This window comes from Sceloporus undulatus, chromosome 5 (genome assembly GCF_019175285.1).
Source record: "Sceloporus undulatus isolate JIND9_A2432 ecotype Alabama chromosome 5, SceUnd_v1.1, whole genome shotgun sequence".
Taxonomy (NCBI): domain Eukaryota; kingdom Metazoa; phylum Chordata; class Lepidosauria; order Squamata; family Phrynosomatidae; genus Sceloporus; species Sceloporus undulatus.
The window spans coordinates 178,940,054-178,957,207 of NC_056526.1; the positions used below are offsets into that span (position 1 = coordinate 178,940,054).

Here is a 17,154-nt window from a genome sequence, read left to right on the forward strand (position 1 = left end):
AGTGGATTGTGTCCCTTGTGTCACTTATTTATAGGAAAAGAGCAAAACGTGATACATATCTTTGTGTGAGATTAACAAGATAAGATTGAAGAAAGTAAGGGCTGAGACTGTAGCATGCTGAATGTGTGTTAGAAACACACAATATTTATTTTTAAATGACATATTACTTTTATGCAGTCAAAATGATTTACTTTCATGTATTATTTGCCTTTAGTTTCCTGATTTATTTGAAAAGACCTTCCGTTACTTTCTAGATAGGAGCATACCCTCTTTTCTCCCCCTCCACTCCAAAACCAAGTGGCTTGTTGTGTAGGAACTAAAAATAATATTGGGCCTTTTTGTTCAAGCACTTGCCCAAGTCACCCTGGGGCTGAATGCCATGTGACTAGGAAGCTAGTTAACTATCAGCAAGCTGCAAGAACGACTAAAATGCAGTGCAAGCCTTTGTTGAAAATGAATCTGTACAGCAACTTTATTGTGTTCAGTGTAGAGTTTAATGGTGAGGAAATGGGCAGGGGATTAAAGCAGAAGTAAAAGAACTGATTGCCATCTAGGGAGGTACAAAGTGGCAATTAACTGACAGCGGGGCATGGAGGACCACAACTTCAAGAATGTGGCGTTGAAGTCCAAAAGTGTGAAAGATGATGGAGTTAGAGTTCCAGGAGCTGCCAATCAGCCTCTTTTCAAACTTTAGACCCCAAATGGGCAGCTTGTGGCTCCCTGAATGTCACCTAATTCTGCTGTCATAAGCCCTAGCTGGCATGGACAGTAGCAAAGAATCCTGGGCACAGCTGTACAGCAATTTCTGGAGGGTCATAAATTGCTTATCCCTCATTTAGATTTAACATCTATAAGAGAAGGAGCTACCACCTCCCCCCACCCGTACACACATCCCCAAACAAAGCAGAACCTGGAAATATTACTTTTCCAAGCTCCAAATCAAAGTACCTTGAGAATTATACTTCTCTGTGAGGTCATGACAATTGTTTTGAGGGTCCCTCATGACAAACCTTGTTGTTGTTCTTGTTGTTTGCCTTCAAGTTGTTTCTGACCCGAAAGCAAACCTATCATGGGGTTTCCTTGGCAAGATGTGTTCAGAGGAGGTTTGTCATTGCCTTCCCCTGAGGTTGAGAGTATGTGACTTGCTCAAGGTCACCCAGTGGGTTTCATGACTAAGAGGGGAATTGAACCCTGGTGAACTTAGTAGGTGAAGATCATCCCATTCCATGAGATTTCTGATCCAAAACCTGACACTTAGGGATGTTATCTTGTGCTGTCATCAGAGGTAGGCCCTGGAGATATTACAAAAGGCATCTCTCCTGGTGATTCATTAACATGCCTTTCAATTGTCCTGATTTAGCAGGGACAGTCCTGATAAATCCTCTGCTTTTAAAATGTGCCAGTTCTCTATCCACTTCCCCACTTTATCATCAGCTTACTTCAATTGTTACAAACTGCAAATACCTTGACCATGCCCTCATATTGCATGGTTACACACATTCCCATTTTCATCTGTGAAATGTTGGAAAGTATGAATTAAACATGACATTTTAGGCATCAACCACAGTTGCACACTGTATGCCATTCAAAAGAAACCCTAGCAAATAAGGAACACAAGCACACGTTTTCAAGACAGCACTTTCACTGTGAGATTCCTTAATCTCACCTTGAGTACCAGAAAAGAGGGTTAAGGGCCTCAGATATGGGAACACTAAGCCCAGTATTGTATACTCTGACTAGAAAGAGCTCTGGCCATCTCAGCAAGCATGTACAGTGGAGAACTAATGCAGTTTAACACTGCTTTAACTGCCATGACTCAGTGTTATGGAATTCCAGGACTGTCCAGATGGGCCTTTTAGCACGTACTGAGTACGTGCTAGGGTTGCCTCAAAGCGTCCTTTACAGATGCTCCTTAATCCTAGCACGTACTCCGTACATCAAAATGGCAGCACCCTGTCTACATGGGTGCCGCCATTTTGACGTAATGGCCACGTTGTATCCAAATGGTGCAGCGCGGCCATTACGTGCTGGCTCTGAAATGGAGCTCCTTTCGCTGCGTGTATTGCTGGCACTGTCTTTACACGGCCGCGCCAGCAATACGGAAGAGAAAGGGTCTGAGCGACCCCTTTCTCTCTTTCCCTGCTGCTGTCAGGGTGTCCTTGGGGCATGAAGCCCCAAGGAAACCCCTTTCCAGGCCACGGGGAAGCGGCAAAAAGCGACCTGGGGCCTGGAAAAGCGGCAGATCGTAGCCTCCGGGGCTGCCACTGTGGCCACTGAGGCCCCGATCAGTCAGGGAAAGGGGTGGGTGCATGCTGCCCCCAAAGGGCTGTCTGTATCCCACTGTAGTTTGGTGAGATATTTAGCATTCTTTTTCAGAGAGCTCTGATGCTACAACAAAGTACAAATTCCAGGATTCCACAGGATGGAGCTGTGACAGATTAAAGTGGTGTCAAACTGCATTTATTCTGCAATGTGTCAGCAGCTTCAGACAGAGAACCTGGTACTAGATCCTTTGAAACAGAGATTCCAGGTCTTGAAACCTCTGCATGCAAAGCATATTCTCTTCACCAAGCTGCTTGGGGCCTATCCAAAAAGGAAGAAAGTCCCTGGTGGTACTGAGACTTTCTAGGATTGTTTTTTCCTCTTCTTGGGTTGCATTTTACCTGCATATTCTCAGATTTACATCTAAACTATTTCTTCAAAGACAGTTTCTCTCCCCATCTACCCCCTTCTTCCCCTCCTCTTTTCCCTGTCCTCCTCATACATCATATCCAGACTCAGGTAACATCTCAGAAATTGATTTTCTGCAATTTCCATGGAGCCTTCTTTATTATTATTCAAGAATTATAGTCAGGATGCTAAAGAGCATTGATATTGTTGTGTGCCTTCAAGTCGTTTCTGATTTACGGTAACCCTTAGGTGAACTTATCATGGGATTTTCTTGGCAAGATTTGTTCAGAGAAGGTTTGCCATTGTCTTCCTCTGAGGCTGAGAGCATGTGATTTACTCAAGGTCACCCAGTGGGTTTTATGGCCAGGTGGGGAATGAAACCCTAGTCTCACAGAGTCATAGTCCAACCTTTAAACCACTACGCTACACTGGCTTGCAGTTAAGCTTTACAACCACTTTGTTTTAGTGTTGACATTCCTCTTTTCCTCCTCTGTTGAAACTGTGTTCTGGAAGCAACAGCTGTGGTCTAAAATGCACTATAGAAATAATCCAGTCTGAGACCGATTTAACTGCTTAGTGCTAGGGAAATCTGGGAACTGTAGTTTTGTGAGACATTTAACCTTCTCCGTTAGCTCTGGTGCCACAACAAACTACAAATCCCAAGATTCCATAGCATTGAACTATGGCAGTTGAAGAGATTCTGAACTGGATTATGTGCATTAATTGTTACAGGCTGTAACCTTTCAACAAAACCAGAAATGTCACCACATCTTTGTCTCTTTTGGTCTTTCACATCACATGCCTATGCTATACCGCATGGGATGGATAGTTGCTTAGTTTTGGTGTCATGTGTGCTCAGCTGAGTCACAATGTTTTTTATTGTTTTAACACCTGTTGGCTCCTCAAAGCCAACAAACTGTTGGAAATGAGAGCCAGATTCCACTCTAGTTTGTGCACAAACTGATTACTAACAGACAGCTAGGAGTGAGAAGCATAGCTGTAGTAACATACGGGATCAAAGACTCAATCATGGAAGATTATTTTGCCAAATTCCAAATCCAGCAAAGTAACAGTGTCTCTGTGGTATTTAAACTAGTAGGCAACCCAATTCTAGTCATCCTTATCTGGAAGTCAATCTACTGAACAGCTGAGAATCTTTGAACTGAGAATGCTGGACTGCAACTCCCTGCATCACCCACTCTTGGCTCAGTTGGCTGGGACTGCTAGGAGTTGTAGTCCAACAACATTCAGAAATCTGCAGGATTCCTGCCTCCGGTCTACTGTGTTCAGTCAAGTTTACTCTTAAGATTGAATTCTTAGTCTTAGAATCTTATTGCCCCCGATATGAATAAATTTTTAATTTCCAAGTGATGAAAAGTAAGGAAGAAATTCAAAGTTAAGAATAATCAGGCAAGAAGACTGAAAAGATATATTAAAATGGCATTCAACAAGGTTGAATGTCCACAATCCAACACTGAGGTTGGAACACTGAGCTCTATAAAAATAAATGGTTTTTATTCTCTGTGGATTGTGTTCAGCATGTGCAGTTTCTGGTTAGTTCAGAAAAAGTACTGAAAAGAACAATTAATATGAGGAGAGGAATGGAGCACAATTCCAATGTTTGAAAAAACTGATACTTTTTAGATGGAGGAGGAAACTAGGGACATCTCATGAAGATTTATACTGTGATGGATGACGGTGAAAAATTAAGTTCTATCACAATAACAGAGCCTGGCTTGAATCAATCTGTCAATAGCATGTCATAGAATCATAGCATCGTAGAGTTGGAAGAGACCACAAGGGCCATCCAGTCCAACCCCCTGCCATGTAGGAAATCCAAATCAAAGCATCCCCGACAGATGGCCATCCAGCCTCTGTTTGAAGACCTCCAAGGAAGGAGACTCTATCACCCTCCGAGGGAGTGCGTTCCACTGTCAAACAGCCCTTACTGTCAGGAAGTTCCTCCTAATGTTGAGGTGGAATCTCTTTTCCTGTAGCTTGCCTCCATTGTTCCGGGTTCTGTTCTCTGGAGCAGAAGAAAACAAGCTTGTTCCCTCCTCAATATGACATCCCTTCAAATATTTAAACAGGGCTATCATATCACCTCTTAACCTTCTTTTCTCCAGGCTAAACATCCCCAGCTTCCTAAGTCGTTCCTCATAGGGCATGGTTTCCAGACCCTTCACCATTTTTGTCGCCCTCCTTTGGACACGCTCCAGTTTCTCAATGTCCTTTCTGAATTGTGGTGCCCAGAACTGGGCACAATATTCCAGGTGGGGCCTGACCAGAGCAGAATATAGTGGCATTATTACTTCCCTTGATCTAGACACTATACTTTTATTGATGCAGCCTAAAATTGCATTGGCCTTTTTAGCTGCTGGGTCGCACTGTTGACTCATGTTCAACTTGTGGTCTACTTGGACTCCCAGATCTCTTTCACATGTAGTTTCATTCAGCCTGGTGTCCCCCATCCTATATCTGTGCATTTCATTTCTCCGCCTAGCATTGAAGATCCCAATCCCTAAACCACAAACAACTGTCTACCGTCATCACCAAAAATGGTGAAATAGGTTTACCCTGGATAGAATGGCTGCTGGTAATGGCTAAGTTCCTCTCACTTTCAGGTGGCTACCACATTTCATGTCCCATTGCTGTAGCTTTCACTCAAAATTCTCCCTAAAATATGGAAAGACTCAGCCCATGCCATGTCAAGAATTGTGGATTTCAGGTACTTGAGAACTCTTCAAAAATTCAAGCAGAATACTTAAATACTGTACAAAATATCACTGAAGATATGTCATATACCATATAAGCATGTGTTATATGCAAACTTTGGGGATTATTACATGGATGCACTTACCGTCAGGGGCAAAAGATTCCTGAAGCATGAAGATGTGATAGCGTGTTCGGCTTCCAAAACATCACTGAGGCATCCCGCTTCTCCCATTGTCAAAGCATTCGCAGAGAAGCCATTTTTTGAACAACGGGATGTTCCATTATTAAAAAAATGGCTTCTCCATGAACGCTTTGACAATGGGAGAGAAGCGGGATGCTTCAATGACATTTTAGAAGCATGATGCTCTATCACACCTTTGTGCTTCAGAAACACTTCAGGAACATTTTGTCCACAGTAAGGCTCTGTGTGATAAGGTCCATTCAGTTATTCAGTTCAATGAGCAAAAAAAGTAAATGTCATACATACTGCTGACTGGAGAATACTACTGTCTCCAAAAATAGCTAATAAAGATTAGTAGTTGGTACTGACATTTTATACGAAAAATCTGAAGTAGCAACTAGTGGCTCCTATGTCAGCAGGGTGGTAAATCTGCTCTGGGTTTTAGACTGCATTTGAAAGGAGCTATCCAAGTTGTCCAACCTATTTTGCAAATAGGGTTTGGCACTTTGGTTAGATCCTTTAAAGTTACAACTAAAACACAGAGTGGATTCACTGCCCAACTGAAATGGAAGCTATCCTTGAATGGAATTGGTGGAGGTGGTGGTGATGCATGTGGAAGAAGGCATATTTGTTTCTGTTTGTTTCAGTACTAATGGGATTTCATTCCATTGACTGGGATTTAATCTGCACTGCAGTAATGCAGTTTAACATCTCTTTAACTTCCATGGCTCAATATTATGGAATCCTGGAATTTGTAGTTTCCCTCTGACAGAGAAGGCTAAATATCACACAAAACTACATATCCATAGTAATGAGCCATGACAGTTAAAGCAATGTCAAACTGCATTATTTCTGCAGTGAACATTAGACCTGGGTTAAAAAACAACACCCAAGTCAGTTGGGATTGCCAGACTGAAAACTGGAGACAGCTCCTATATCTTTAACAGTTGTGTAGAAGAGGAATTTCTGCAAGTGTTGCTTCTCAGGAAACTAGGTAACAAACAACCCCTGCTGAAATTACCTCTTTTGCACAACCATCAAAGGTACAGGAGCCATCTCCAGTTTTTCCTCTGGCAAATCTAGAGTCAGGGGTTGTGAAGTCTTCATGTAATGTGGGACAGACAATTTTAAAAATAGTTCCTTTTTTCTGGAAACACAGGAAGAGAAGACATACTATTTTTAATAACAGTTGTGTTTACTTTTTCCTCAGAGGCAGCGTAGAGAAGTCATGATTTATTCATTCAAGTTGCTAAAAGCAGGATAAGTTCCCAACAAAATATCTGTGCTCTCAGTCTTTTGTGTGTAGTTCACTCTCAGGGCTCTTGCAAACACAGTACCCCCTTGGCATGTGGCCCTAAAACCTTGGCTTGGCCTGTCAAAGCTTTGTGGACTGAACACAGTCAAAAGCAGCATGTTAAAATCGACACTTAAGGAAGTCTGGGAAATAATTTACAGTTTTGCCTTTTGCTCGCTCAGCAGAGACAGGGTATTAAGAGTGCACCAGTTTCTTTCTGCATAATTTACTGGGACTGGAGCCGAGCCCTTATTTCACTTGGTGAAGCCATCTGTTGTTGCCGTCCTGTGTGAGAGGACCACTAGTTGCTATTAATGAGAGAGCATTTAAAAGATACTTTAAGAGCCAGCTGTGCTTTCTGTTGCTTCCCTCAAGTCTTCAACTTCATTTTTTAGACCATTGTGTGATAGTTACCAATACCCTCATCCCACTATGTTTTAAACCAGTGTGAGCTGGTTTGGGCTCGTTAAATGACCCTGGTTCACACTGAGCCAAATAGCGGAAATGGGTTTGGAGAGGGGGGCCCTACGCTAGACCCATATATCACGCGTCATTTTGATGCTCATTTTTCTGCATCTTTAGTGATAAAGCGATTCAGCCCAAGTGTGAACCAAGTGCATATTCAAATATGCTCCCTGTGATGTAATTGTTGACTTGTGCACCATGGGTGAGGTGGGCTTGCCCCTCTTCCCAAGCTTCCGGGGGGGGGGGGCTATCTGTTCAAATGTAGGTGCTGCGATGGCCACAGCTGCCGCTTCCCTGACCACCATTTCTTCCCCTGTTGGGGGTGTTTTGATTGTGCTTTCCTGCATGGCAGTGGGTTGGACTGGATGGCCCTTGTAGTCTCTTCCAACTCTATAATTCTATGACTTACAAAGAACAGCACACACCTGTATAATTTTTATAGTAATAGCAATAGCAAGTATCTTTCTATATCACTTATCAGTGCACTTAAGCACTCCCTAAGCGATTTACAATATGTAAGCTAATTGCCCCGAACAAGCTGGGTACTCATTTTAGCGACCTCGGAAGGATACAAGCCTGAGTCAAGCTTGAGTGCTTGGCTGATATTGAACTCACAACCTTGCAGTTTGTGAGTGAGTGGCTGCAGTACAAGCATTTAACCACTGCACCACCAAGGCTCATCTTTGCACCCTAAAACACATTGTACACACTCCTGCCTGTAAATCTCCTGTCCTGAGAGCTAACTAGACCATCCAATACTCAGGTGGAAGGCAGAGATTTCCATCCCAACTTGGTACTTTTGTTTCTTTACTTTTTTTTTTACTACAGTAATGAATTACAGCCACTCATGTACATCAGAGCCAATAAAAGAGTGCATTTCAGACCCATGCCAAGTTAACTTCTTCCTTGTGACTCCCAGCCACTGAAGGGGGAAAAGACAGATCATAAAGGCACAGCTTCAACCTGGGTTTTGTTTCTTGGTGACCCCAAGTGCATCAGGATGTTTACAGCATGCCTTTAAGCAGAGATATTTTATTTAAATAAAACTTTGAAAATTTGTGTGAAAAGCAGTGTCTGTTGGATTCCTTACAGCACAATCCCAATAAATGTGGAATGCACTCCTGAAGTAAGACGATCCACCTCTCCTATCCTCAGTTGCACGCATTAGATGGATGGGGCTGTGAAATAAATCTTTCTCTATGGTGGTACATTATAAAACACTTTTCCTAGAGATGTCCCAGGCTTAGTTCCCACCAATGAGAAGAGACCTATTTGTTTCAAAAGGTCTTTCCCTGGTTTCTGATCTCTTATTTTGTTTGAGAGAAGCTTTTTTACCATGGTATCTGTACAGCTACATTTAAGTACAGACTTGGCTTTAGGGCAATGATGTCCTTTTTCTTTTGAAGTGGGAGTCTCTGCCACATAAGATTGCTCACCACCCTGACGTAAACTGGCAAGAAGAGCCACTGTTGTGGTTGGTGTCATGAGAAAGGAAGTAGACACAAACTTATTTCTTTCATGAAGAATTTAAAGTTTCTCATGCACAAAATTCTCACAAATTAAAGGCACAGTACACAATGTTACAGCTTTTAGACACACACACACAACTAAAGTTCTATGAAACCTTTGTTTACTGTTTCAAATGTCTGTGCTCTAAAAACAGTCCCAGGCTTTCTTCATATGCTGGATGAATGTCTGCTTGAAACAGGAATGGACAAAATTGTTTTTACATGTGTCAGCAGCCTGACAGCCTGATTTACAAGACTTGCTGGTACGAGGCTGTCACACACCAGCCTTGCAATAGGAGAAGAGAATATATGTGATTCTAAGCCTTGGAATAGGCTTTGCACTTTTGTTCTTACAGCCGGACAGCTAACTGCTCCTGATGGCTGCTCTTGGTGACCCACGTCAGACAAGTCAAAGGCAATACCATCTCAGCACTATTGCCTCTGGCAGATTTGGAAGACAAGATAAACAAGCCAAAGAAAAAGAGTTGGGAAAAGTAAATAACATAGAATCTGCACTGCAGCTTTTACACACAAATAAAGTTAATTCTACATATGAATAATCAAAAATCTCAAGAATACATCAACGAATGCTGACAAGCAGTTAAATATGATTGCAAACATTGGCCGGTTACAGACCGCCCAAAAGGGTCGGTCTTGCGCTGCTGCCGGTTGCAGCGCAGAGGAGCCGCAGCAGCCAAACCACGTGACTCCTCTGCACTGCAAAAAAGGAGTGCAGAAATCGCACTCCTTCCGGCAACCCGGAAGAGCCGCTGCAAGTGCCAAAGCGCGCACTCGCGACGGCTCTTCTGGGTTTAGACGTCCGGACGCTGTGCGTCCATTACGTCAAGATGGCCGCACTCGTCTGTATAGGGCGCCGCCATCTTGCCGTACAGAATACGCGCGAGGGGCAAGGCGCGCCCGGAAGCACCGCCCCTCGCGCGTATTCCTGGTGGAACGATGGCGCCGCTTAGGCCCGTCTGTAAGGCGCCATTCACATGTCCAAGCCTGTAAAATAGTCCTTTTGTATCACTTGCTCTCTTCTTATGTCTATTTGAACATTCACAAATTTATTCTGGGATGATCACACTCCCTGTGTGAATGTTATTGATCACAAATATATAAAACCTGTAATAGAGGATCATCAATAAAATAAACTCAGAACACAAATGATCAAAATTTGATGAATGTCAACATTCGGAATGGGAAAGTTGAAATCCTAGGTTAATTTTGCTACCTTCTCCAACTAAAGAGGTAAATGGATATAGAAGTACTTTCTGATTTAAGGAATGAATCTAATACTGTATAAACCCTATGTTGCTCACAGCATTCCATCTTTTTGATCTTCCACATATAGCAGAAAGTAGTCACTCAACTCTCTCCTCAGATAACCTCATCCCTTTCCCTGATATCAAAGCACTCTAGTGGAAGCTCTACTTCTTGAAAGTAGCACCCAATTGTAATCAATAAACTATTTGTGCATTGGCCCTCCAGGGCTTGACCATGATGACCCTTCTTCAAAGTCTAACAAAATGTGCTTTGTACTGGAGCAGGCAAATATCAGGGTGGGGATGCAGGACACCATCATACAGAATTCCCAGCCTATTGTGGGATTACTATGCCCTCCAAAATACATACTTCCCAATTGCCACTCCGTCTCTTCATTGGCAAACATAGAGATCACTCAGCAATGAGCAATATCTTCAGAAGATAGGGTGATGATTCAGAGTGAATGGCTTTTTTTCAGAGGCTACATTTAGGGCAAATGAAAATGTCACACTAGCCACAGGATCAAGGCTAGTGTAGATCGTGCCACATGATGCATTGAACACATCGAGATATGAGTCAACTAGTCTTTGTTACAACAGAAAAGAAACATTATAAACAAGTCATTCAAATTGTAGAATCAGAGTTGGAAGAAATCACAAGGGCCATTAAATCCAATCCCTTGCTATGCAGGAACACACAATCAAACCATGGCCATCCAAACTCTGTTGAAAAATCTCCAAAGAAGGAGACTCCAACATGTGAAGTAGAAGGCTTTCATGGCTAGCATCTACGGTTTTTTGTGGGTTTTTCGGGCTATGTGGCCATGTTTTAGAAGATTTTCTTCCTGATGTTTTGCCAGTATCTGTGGCTGGCATCTTCAGAGAATGACTCTAAAACATTCTGAAGCTGCATATTGCACTGTCAAACAACTCCTACTGTCAGGATGTTCTTCCTAATGTTGGGGTGGAATCTCTTTTCCTGTAGTTAGGCCATGTGATAGTCTAGGAATGTGTGAAATATCCAGGATTCAGTTCCCATATAATCCAGTGCTCTAGAAAAGATGGGGCACACCTACTTGGAGGATTAGTTTATCAGCAGTTGTTGGCTGTAACAACTAAAACTGTAGGAAATTCAATACATGTATAGATTATGTCAGGGATGGACAGAACTCAGATTAACACATTCTATTTTGTTTTACTTTTTTACTAGAACCCTGAGGTTTACTGACCAGGGCAACAGAATTATGGTTACTGGAATGGCATATAAGAAGCAGAAGCAAACTAGTGTCTCAGGCGGTTTACAGACCGCCAAATAGTACGTATACAATACGTACTAGGGTTAGGAAGGGGCGGTGCTTCCGCACCCCCCTAACCCTAGTACGTATTGAATACGTACAAGATGGCGGCGCCCTGTTCATACGGGCGCCGCCATCTTTACGTACTGGACACACAGCGTCCAGACGTGTCGTGCCGCTTGTGACGTAGCAAGCGCGCCCCTGGCGCCTCGCTATGTCGCAAACGTGACGCTAAAAGAAGCTCCATTTTGGAGCTTCTTTTTTCGGTCCGCGCGGGAGTCGGGCCGTCTGAAGGCTCCGGCTCCCCCGCGGACCTATTGGCGGCGGCGGCAGACCGCAAAGCGGCGGTCTGTACCCCGCCTCAGTGTGCCAGCTACAGTGTCCCAGAGTTCCTGGAAACCTCTCCATCTGCCTTTTAAGTGGCACAGGAATTGCAGGCAGGAGCAAGAACTGGTGAAAATGGCCTCCTCCAATCTCAGTATCTCATGAGCAGGCTTCTTTTCATGAGACATTCTCTGTATTCAGTTCACCATTTTTAAAGCCCTATGAACCCTGGTTCTGGGTTATCCAAAGGACTATATTCTCTCATATAAGCCTGGCTTTGTTTTGAGATCTTTTGCAGAGGGCCTTCTCTCTTTCTCATCCTTCTCATGGGCACACCTGGTGGGAACATGGGAGACTGTCTTTTCAGTGGCTGCTCCCAGGCACTGCAACTCCTTTCTGACAGAGGGAGCCCTCCTTGCTGTCTTTCTAGAGGCAGGTTAATAATCTTATTTAAAATTCTGGCAAGGCTTTGGAGACTGACTAATCGAGGGGACTGGTCATTGTACTATCTGGGATGCTGCTGCTGCTGCTAATATTTTAAACTGCATGTGTACAATGGCAGTTGGTGACTTCAAAAGAACAGTAAATAAGGTCTGTGTTGTAAAATCCAAACTTTAAATTATCTATTAGAGCTGCTGAAACTTATCTTCCAAACAGGTTGAACACCATGGATAGCTTCCTCAGTGTCTGGACTAAAACCCAAAGCTGACATGGGAGTCACCAGCTGCCTCTTTCCCTCTTTCTCTCTTTTTCTCCATCTGTCTGCAGGTAGAACATAATATTTAGCCTAGATCATTTTGTAAAATGCTTTGGGATGCCTATAGGCTAGAAAATGGATTAGAAATTACAACAACCTTAGGGACAGATTCATAGTCTCCATGAGATTTATGGGCTCTTAACTTTGACAAGGTTGTTGGGCACAAAATGTGACACAGCACTTAAATGTCATTTGCTGCAGGTAATCTCCAGCTCTTGCCCACCTGAATGGGAGCACTTGACATATAGCTCTACTTCCTCCTTTGGGAAAGGAAAACAAACAAACCCTGAATTCATAAATCCAGTGAACGCATCTGAGAGAGTGCTTTGCAGCAGACAGTGCCTTACAGAAAATTGCTTAGGGATAAGGGAAAGAGACATTTAGTTCTGGTGTGAGAAGAAGGTGGCATTGAGCACTGCTATGCAAAAATAATTTGTTCAATGAATTGAGTAGGGGTTTATTTATGTTAAAATCAATAGTAGAACTATGAAAAAACCAAGTGTCCCTCTTTTCATTTCTTCTTCCGTTCTTCTTTCTCCTTATGCACCTTCTTTTACATTCTTTATAGAAAAAATAATATATATTGTATTATAACTTATTAGAAAATTGATAATCTGCAACCCTGAAAAACAGGCCCAGATTAGGAATAATACATTTGGGCTCAATCCAACATAAAATCTAATTAGAATTGAACCAATCCAAGGTGCTGGTCCTGACCTACACAGCCATAAAATGGCTGGGGACCAAGATATCTAGAGCATATGTTTTTTGGAGTGGTGAGATTTAGGACAGTCCAATGTGAAAACTACTTCTGTGCTGATTAATCAGCCTTCACTCTAACTATAGAACAAAAAACATTTTAGAGAGTAATTTAGAAATTTAAGATTGCTAAGCCTAAAGTTGTGCACCTTAACTGTGACAGCCCTCCAATTAGCTTCCTTCCCACCAAGGCTGTTCCTAACTTGCTGCCCCAATCTCTGCTGCTCTTTCTCAATTGATGTTTTTTGCACAACTTGCTTTCTGAATTTTCTGGGCTCTAAGACTGTGCTCCCTTTCACTTTTAACCTGCCAGCCAACTTTGTTTCCCTGATTCCTTCCTTCTCATACCCGTTAATTCACTTCCAGTTCCTCCTTTCCTGCTGCCTCCCCCTCTGCTGCTATTTTCCTTTTGTATTGTAACTCTACTTCTTTGATGATGCCTGTTCCCTGTCCTGACAATCTGGCCAATTATTTGGAAGTAATCCCTTTTGATTTTGATGGCCTTAATACCCATGCAGCCACTACTTTTATATCATCAGTTTCTTCTTATGGATGTCTTCTGGAGTTTGCTCAAATGCAAATGTCATTTGGTGTCATACAATCTTATGTTTTGTAGTCTTGGTTGGCAAAGTTATCTTGGGACACAAATAGTTACTTCTGTCGGTAGTGGCCATTGTTTGGAAATTACTGTAAATTATGGCACAAGAAGGATAGTTTCTGAATGTGCAAAACTAAACATGCGACAGAATTTTTTGCAGCTACAGCATAATGCAATAACTTGGCTTAACTAGATGTCTAACATGTTAAACTTAATCTGCTCGCAATCTTGTTCTGAAACAAGTGCTCTCTTTAAAGTTAATTTTAATAATTGCCAGGATAGTCATCAAAATGCCAAGCAGGCTTAATTTCCTTTTGGGAATACTGTGTATTACGGGAGGAAACACCCTCAGTAGGAATGTTATACATTAGGATACCAGCCCATCACATTTTCTAAGAAAACAGATGCTGTTTAAGAAGCTGCATCAGCACATTTGATAAAGATAATCCCAATTGATTTTGCATTAAAATTACCAATTGATTTCCCTCTTGGCCTTCCAGGGGATTGAACCTGTCCATGCAATTAAAGTGTGTAAAGATTTCCTCTGAATCTGTTAAAGGTGCTTATTTACAGACCTGTTATCTCAGTCATAAACAACTAGGTCTAATCTAGCAGAGAACTGATAAACTGCCTTGTATTAATGTACCACATAGGTACAATCAATGTATGAGGTTGTTGGTTTTTTTTAGAAGGAACATTGGAATTGTAGATAGAAAAAAAAAAAACCTTGAAAATTTACATTGATTAGATTGATCCCCTCTACTGGTTTCTGAGAAATGTGAGTGCGACTAATTTAGAAAGAGACAATAAAGATAATAGTTTTAGTTCTCAGACTAAACAAAAGCTTTTCTTTCATTAGAAATGTCAGTACTAGAAGCAAGCGATTGCACTGAATTTTCTTCATTGCACTGAATTTTTCTTCATGAACTGCATAACCACAGCAAAGCAAACAGAGCAGGACAAAAACAAAAACAAAACTATGCTCAACTGGTTACTCAAAAATTTGCTACAGCATTTTTAGGCAGAGAAAGTGTGCAAACCATTCCAGTATCAGGGAGAAGAGAAATTATCCAAGTGTTTCTCAGAGGTAAAATTATTAGCAGAGGCTGCATTACAGCTTAGTTGTTTTGCTAAGGATTTTTGTTTTTGTTTTTTCATGTTAGAGTTAGCTTACCAGTCCAAATTGCTAGTTTGAGTGCTTGCAGACTTCCTGTTCATCTATTTTCCCACATCCACTCTTCCTGCACCACTCCAATCTATAGCCATTTTCTCTCTCCTGCATTACAGCATGTATCTGAGTATGAGCTCAGTTCAGTTCATCTTTATTGTGTTCATAGACCAGCACATAGTATGAGCAAGTAATTTATAAGTAAAGCTATTATTATACATTTTCTAATGAAAACTAAGCTTATTTCTTTTCTCCACTCGACCCCATTTGTGGAGATGGGCATGAGACTGGTTATTGCTCAGCTTCTGCCTTATCATAGTGATTACACTGGGGTCTTTTAGCACTTAGTGGCAAAATGTATTTTATCTTCAGGTGGGGCCATGGAATTCTAAAGACCTTTCACAGTGGAGAAATAGCTTTCCATAATTGAAGAATAAGAGATTCCAAAACCTTTTTTTCTTTCTTCTTTCAAAGTAGTGGCAATGACCTTCTGTCAATGATTTTGAAGTGGCAACTATAGATCAAAGAAACTTCACAGTGAGATTAGAGAAAAAGGCTATTCAGTTATATTTCATCATTTCCAGTCTATCACCAGCAACTTGAATTGGGATAAAAGTTTTTAATTGGCAAAACCACCTCCGAATATTCCTTACCTAAGAAAACTTTGTGAAATTCATTTTTTGACTAAAATTTCTAGACTTATATATGAGTATATACAGTAGGTGTAAATCTGATCATTAGAGGTTGGCCCAAGATATTATGCTATCCCAAGCAAAGGACCAGATGGCACCCCTCTCCCTATTCTACTGAGTGAACTGGCAGTACTCTCTTATTTGCATTCTGGAGACAAGATTGTAAACCTTACTGCACAGGGGCTCCAGGCATGGAATGAGAATGGAACAAAAGGGGCCAGGAACGAATAGGTAACTAGTGGAGGACGAATTTTACCGCACACAGAAGTTCCCAATCCATCCCAGAGGATGCGATTTTTGAGAACTGTTCAGAACAGTTCTCAAAAATCACCTCCTCTGGGATGGATTGGGAATGGAAGGGAGGGGAACGGAATGAGTGAGGGACTTCCTGTGTGCAGCAAAACATGTCCCCCACTCATTCTGTTCCCTTCCTGGACCCCTTTGGACCGTTCTCATCCAGTGCCTGGAGCCTGTGCGGTAAGGTCCTGTGTCTTCCACCACATTTATGTTTAGGGTCTAAAGAGGAGTCTGCATGGAACACACAGCTCAATTCTTCAAGAGCTTGACACCATTCTCTAGCTGCAGGGCATGCCGCCTCTCTCCAATGATCAGGCTGATCCTGTTGGTCAGAGCTGGATTAGAGACCACAGTGAACATTATGCAAGCTATCTTCAGCTTTCTATAGAAAGGTCCAAGGCTCACAGGGTCCAAGGCTCAAAGGATCCTGGATATTTCAATTAACAGGGACTATCACATCATCGGACACTGGCCACCTATCTAATATTCTTGTTGCCTCTGAGTTTAGCTGCACTCTTCACTGTACTAGAGAAGAAATGGAGTTCCCCAGCAACAAAGTATTGTTATGAATTGTCTTTGATGTAATCCAAAATATTTGGGAGTTGCTTGGTCTTAAATATGAAATATCCATTAGCTTCATGAAAGATTTGCTTCTTGGTGAAAAGTAAATTGCTCAAAATGGTTTGCTTTTTTGTTTATAAAATAGATTAACCCAACCAGCCACATTTTTTGACTCTCCTCAGGGGCACCATTATAAGGACAGTTGTGATGAGGGCCTGAACTGCAGAATTTATCACTGTGCCATGGTGAAATAAATAAATTGCCCAAGGTATACTTTTACACAGAGTCATGCCTACTGAGGCCCATTCCTTTCCTGCCTGTGACAATTTAAGATTGTTGTGGTAACAGCAGTAAATTGTTAACATGGAAAAGAAACATTTGATATTTTTAGACCCTTTGGCATGTATTTTATTAGCGGAGAATGGGAAAAAATCAGCAGCCCTTGACCATCCTTTTCTACACTGTGTATAGTTTGACAACTAGGATTTTAAATTATTGCATGCCAATTATTCAAAGTGTATGTGTCTTCTGGCTTTATCAGCAATTCATTTCCATCTTTATCAGCAAATCATTTCAATAAAAATAATTAATCAATCAAAAACAGA

At 41.9% G+C, this 17,154-nt stretch overlaps 1 protein-coding gene across 1 annotated transcript in view; it reads right to left on the reverse strand.

Annotated features, from left to right (window-relative positions):
* The window catches only part of ARHGAP24 (Rho GTPase activating protein 24), a 387,405-nt gene that overhangs the window by 159,154 nt on the left and 211,097 nt on the right, over positions 1 to 17,154 (reverse strand). The gene's annotated exons all lie outside the window — the stretch shown is intronic.